The following is a 6,258-nucleotide window of genomic DNA, read 5'->3' as shown; positions in this document are numbered from 1 at the left end:
TACTGGACTCTGGCTATGCTTTGACTACGCTCACTCTATTTAACTTTTTATTAATAAACAAGTGTGATTTAACTGTACTTCTGTCTTGGTCTGGTTCATGGTTTCTGACAGTAGGTGAAGGCCATGAATTCAGAAGATACAGTCAATCCACTTGTTGGTAATATTTTTTCCAGATTGGATGAGCAAGATCACCGCATGGATCAGTTTGCCATTGAATTACAAACGCTCCTGAGTCGCACGGCTCACCTAGAATCCCCCACTGTGGCTGCTCCGGTACAACCTGAGTTGCAGGCTGTCCCTGCTGCTGTGCCAGTCTTAATTCAGCATTATTTGACCGCCTTTAGGGAGCAACGGTTTTCACTAAGTTTGATCTGAGAGGGACTTACAATCTCATGAGGATTAAGGAGGGCGACAAATGGAAAACTGCATTTAATTCCAGAACAGGCCATTATGAGTCCCTCGTAATGCCTTTTGGCCTTTGTACGGCCCCAGCAGTTTTCCAGGAATTTATTAACGATGTCCTCCGAGATTTGTTGCAGTTATGTGTGGTAGTTTATCTCGATGATATCCTCATATTTTCCAAGTCCCTGGAGGGCCACCACACAGATGTCTGTCGTGTGCTTCAGAAATTAAGAGAGAACAATCTCTATTGTAAACTGGAGAAGTGTGAGTTCCATCCTGAACAGGTTAAATTCCTGGGTCATTTCCACTGCTGGTTTTTCAATGGACCCACAGAAACTCACCTAGAATCCCCCACTGTGGCTGCTCTGGTACAACCTGAGTTGCAGGCCTTCCCTGCTGCTGTGCCAGTCTCTGTGCAGGCACCCGCCTTGAGTATTACCTCTATTAGAGGTACGTCTGGTTCCACCCCGCTTCCCCAGCGATTTAGGGCGATCCAGTTCAATGCAAAGGGTTTCTCAACCAAGCTGAGATATACTTTGAGATGTTGCCCCAGGGGTTTCCCATGGACAGAAGCAAAGTAGGGTTTGTGATATCTTTGCTTTCTGAGAAAGCCTTGGCCTGGGCTAACCTTCTGTGGGAGACGCAAAAACCTGTTGTCTTGAACTACCGAGTTTGTGGTCTATTTTAAAAGGGTATTTGATGTTCCCGCATGCTCCGCTTCTGCTGCCAAGTGCCTCATGTCCATCAGAGTACGAGAACTGTTGCAGCCCGAGATATACCCACTGAGCTGGAGAGCTTGATTTCGTTTGCCATCCTCATTGACTGCAGTGAAACATGCTTCCGGAAGGTAGCCAAGGTCCTGTGTACCTCTTCACTCTCCTCCCTGCCAGAGGAGTACCATGATTTTAGTAATGTCTTTGACAAAGGTCAAGCCGGTAGTTTGCCTCCACACCGGCCGTATGATTGCGCAATTGACCTTCAACCTGGTGCCACTCCCCCTCGTGGTCGGGTTTACCCTTTGTTGGTCTCGGAGGATAAAGCCATGGAGGAGTATGTTGCAGACGCACTTTCGAGGTTTCATCCGCAAATCCTCATCTCCTGCTGGTGCTGGTTTCTTCTTTGTGAAGAAGAAGTGCGGTGAATTGAGACCTTGCATTGATTATAGGGGTCTCAATCGTTTCACGATTAAGAATGCCTACCCGATCCCGTTATTCAGCGTTATTTGACCGCCTTAAGGGAGCAACGGTTTTCACTAAGTTTGATCTGAGAGGGGCTTACAATCTCGTGAGGATTAAGGAGGGCGACGAGTGGAAAACTGCATTTAATTCCAGAACAGGCCATTATGAGTCCCTCGTAATACCTTTTGGCCTTTGTACGGCCCCAGCAGTTTTCCAGGAATTTATTAACGATGTCCTCCGAGATTTGTTGCAGTTATGTGTGGTAGTTTATCTCGATGATATCCTCATATTTTCCAAGTCCCTGGAGGGCCACCACACAGATGTCTGTCGTGTGCTTCAGAAATTAAGAGAGAACAATCTCTATTGTAAACTGGAGAAGTGTGAGTTCCATCCTGAACAGGTTAAATTCCTGGGTCATTTCCACTGCTGGTTTTTCAATGGACCCACAGAAACTTTCGGCAGTCCTACAGTGGCCTCGACCTGTGGGGTTACATCCTCTGCAGCGTTTCCTGGGTTTTGCCAACTATTATCGGAAGTTTATTCGTAACTTCTCATCTCTAGTCAAGCCCCTGACCGATATGACCAGAAAGAAGGGCAACCCACAGAGTTGGTCTCCGGAGTCCATTCAGGCCTTTGAAAGTCTCAAGGCTGCCTTTGTTTCTGCTCCTGTGTTGGCACATCCTGATCCTACGTTACCTTTTATCCTTGAGGTTGATGCTTCTGAGACTGGTGTTGGCGCTCTTCTGTCTCAACGTCCTACCTCTGAGAGTGCTATGCATCCTTATCCTTGTGGCTACTTTTCCAAGAAATTGTCACCTGCGGAGTGCAATTACGAGATTGGTGATAGAGAGCTGTTGGCGATAATTTTAGCCCTGAAAGAATGGAGACATCTCCTCGAAGGTACCACGTGCCGGTTCTCATTCTTACTGACCATAAGAATCTCACATTCTTGTCTGAGGCAAAATGCCTCTCTCCCAAAAGGGCGCGATGGGCTCTTTTCTTGTCAAGTTTTAATTACATTGTCTCATTCTTACCCGGTACTAAAAATGTAAGGGCTGGCGCCTTCACGACAATTTTCCTCCACTTCTAAGTTGGAGTCGGTTCCGGTTCCTATGATTCCTCCTGATTGTACCAGTGTTACTTCTCCTTTGCGTGACAAAATTCTTGCTGCTCTGGTCGATGCTCCTCCTGAGAAATCTTTTGACCGCTGCTTTGTCCCAGAGTGTCTCCGTTCTGCCGTGCTCCAGACTTACCATTCTCCCAAGGCAGCTGGCCACCCTGGGAAGAATCAATTAATTTGGGCCATTTCCCAACAATTCTTGCGGCCTAGTCTACGTGCTGATGTAACTGCCTTCATAGCTGCCTGTTCCGTGTGTGCTCAGAGTAAGACTCCATGACACCTTCCAGTGGGCCTCCTACAACCCATACCCAATGGAGAGAGGCCCTGGACCCACCTGTCTATGGATTTCATTGTGGAGTTGCCCAACTCTCAAGACAACACGGTTATCCTTATGGTGGTTGACCGGTTCTCAAAGATGTGTCATTGTATTCCACTTAAAAAGTTGCCCACTTCTAAGAGAAAATTGAGTACTGTCCGTGATACTTTTTTTATTTGCACTAACATACAATTTTTCAGGACAAGCTTTCGGGGTATGTCCCCTTCTTCAAGGTCCAAGCAGTACTGATTCACAAATTTTTAAGCAGAATGTTAAAGAAGAAAAAAAAAAAAAAAAGAGAAAACCAAACACATACAAATCAATGGTAATAAAGATAGCAGCAGAGTTAGTGAGATAAGACAGAGGGAGAGCAAGGGGGGGATGCAAGGGGGGATGCTAGTCACAGAGCGGTCGTAAAACTTTAGCATAATGTGTAAGGAAACCAATATCTAAATTCAGGCCATTATTCTTCGTGTCAAAAAGAAGTATCATTCTTAGTTCAAACGTTTTCCTTTCCTGGATAGTTCTGAAATTCCCTTTAAGAACTAAGACATTGAGGTCTTCTATAGTGTGGTCCGATTGTGAGAAATGATGTCCCACAGGTGTGCATAAACTGTCTTTATGTTCTTTGATGGTATGTCTGTGCAAATTCATCCTCGCTTGCAACTTCTGTCCTGTTTCACCAACATAAGATCCTTTGCTGCACCTTTTGCATTGGATGAGGTACACAACATTACTTGAGGTACAGCTGTAAGATCCCATGATATTGAAGGTCCCATTAGTGTGTGTCACACTTTTGGATAGATTTATCTGGTTGCATAGTTTGCAGCGTTTTTTATTGCAGGGTTTGCTACCATTGTTTGTGACTTCATAATCAGAGTGAAGTTTCCTGCTGATTAGTTTGTGTCTGAGGTTGGGTGGTTGTCTGAAAGCCAATAATGGGGGTTGTTGGAATATTCCTTTCAGAGTTTCATCCTCTGTTATAATGGGTTGTAAATCTTTGATTATCTTTTTGATCCCTTCAAGTGCTGGGTTGTATGTGGTGACTAGAGGTACTCGGTTATTTGTTTTTTTCTCTGTGTATTGGAGGAGATTTTCTCTTCGGGTTTTCAAGGCTGTGTTTATGCTGTTGTTGATGGTTTTGTCTTTGTAACCTTTCTTATGGAAGGAGTCTGCCAGTGTTCTGAGATGTTTATCTCTGTCTTCTGGGTCTGAACAAATTCGGTGGTATCTGATGGCCTGGCTGTGTATAATGGCCCGTTTGGTGTGTTGGGGGTGAAAACTGGAACTATGAAGATAGCTGCATCGGTCAGTCGGTTTTCTGTATATCGACGTGTGTAGCTTGTCATTCCTGATGTATACTGTAGTGTCCAGGAAGTTGACATGTGTGTTCGAATAGTCCATTTTTAGTTTGATAGATGGGTGAAAAGTGTTGATCAATGAGAAGAATTGGTTTAGATTTTCTTCACCATCAGTCCATATCATCAATATATCATCAATATAGCGATAATATCTGTATGGCTTTTGTTGTATGCTGTTCAGAAATTTGTCCTCCAGGTCAGCCATGAATAAATTTGCATATTGGGGTGCCATTTTGCTTCCCATAGCAGTACCCATACACTGGAGATAGATGTCATTATTGAAAGTGAAGTAGTTGTGTGTAAGAATGAATTCAATGAGCCGTGTCACATCCTCAGCTGTGTATTTGTGGTCTGGTGAGGATGATAAGAATCTGTGACATGCCGCCAACCCATCCTTGTGAGGGATGTTACTGTAGAGAGATTCTACATCCATAGTGACTAGAAGTGTATTAGGTGGTAATTGTTGTATATTGTTAAGCTTGTTCAGAAAATCAGTGGTGTCTTGCAGGAAACTTGCAGTGTTCATGACTAAAGGTTTTAACGTGTTTTCTACAAGGCCTGAGATATGTTCGGTAAGTGTATTCATACCCGTTATAATGGGTCTGCCTGGATTTCCTGGCTTGTGGATCTTGGGCAGCATGTAGAAGTCTCCAATTTCTGGATTATCCGGAATTGCATTGATGAGTTCTGAATGTAGGTGGCTTGGTATTGTCGCAATGAGACTTTTTAATTGCTGAGTAAAATCCTGGGTCGGATTATAATCCAGTTTTTTGTAGTAAGTAGTATTTGCCAGCTGCCTCTGGCCCTCTTGTATATATTTGTCTGTATCCATCACAACGACTGCTCCCCCTTTATCTGCTGGTTTGATGGTTATGGCCTGATTATTGCGCAGATCATGTACAGCTCTTCGCTCCAGTGGTGAAAGGTTGTATAATATTTTCTTTTGCTGGGTGGATATCAGGGATGTAACTCGCAGCCTGAAGCTGTCAATATAGGTATCCAGTTTGGGGTTGCGTCCTTGTGGAGGTGTGAAGTTGCTGTTCTTTTTCCTTTTGTAATCTCCTATTGTCCTAGGATTCCTTTCCTTACTGTCAAAATATTCTTTGAGCCTTAGTCTCCTAAAGAATTCCTCCATATCTGACCATACCTGTAATTTATCCAATTTGGTGGTTGGGCAGAATGTGAGGCCTTTGGAGAGAACTGTTGTTTCTGGTGTAGTAAGTTGATGATTTGACAAATTTATGATTCCGAGTTCCTCTGTTATATCCACATTTTCTGTAAAGTCAGCATTTACACAAGGGATACCTTGGGATTCTGGATTGGCTTCCAAGTTGCTGATAGCAGGAGTTATAGAAGTTGTGTTTGTTTTGTGTTGTTTAGGTTGTATCCAAAAGGTCTGCTCTTGGTGTAGCTTTTGGAGTTTTTTTTGCTTCCTGTTCATGGCAAGTTTTTGCAGTTGTCTTTGTAAGGTTTCGATTTCATTCTTAATTTGGTTGATGCTTGTGGGGTCCAATGGTGTTGAGGTTTCAAACACCAACTGCTTTTGTTTCCGGATTGTTTCCCTTTTACCATAGAGTTTATGAATGAGGTTGTTCCTTAACCTTTCGCTGGTACGTCTGCAGAGTCCTTCTGCATAAGGAGAGTTCAGTGTATTTGCACAAGGATTTTTAATCCGGAGACCCTGTGGTATGAGATTTCTCTTTTTGCATCTTGAGAGAAAGAAGATGTCGCTGTTGACCTGTGTTTCCTTTGTGATCAGGTTGGTTAACTGCTTCTTTATGCGGCTATATGCAGTATCTTCCATCATACTTGATTTGATTGTAGCCGTATTAGTGCAATTGTGACAGAGAAAATTGAGTACTGTCCGTGATACTTTTTTTA

This window comes from Aquarana catesbeiana, linkage group LG07 (genome assembly GCF_042186555.1).
Source record: "Aquarana catesbeiana isolate 2022-GZ linkage group LG07, ASM4218655v1, whole genome shotgun sequence".
Classification (NCBI taxonomy): Eukaryota; Metazoa; Chordata; class Amphibia; order Anura; family Ranidae; genus Aquarana; species Aquarana catesbeiana.
Note: the sequence above shows the minus strand (reverse complement) of the source record.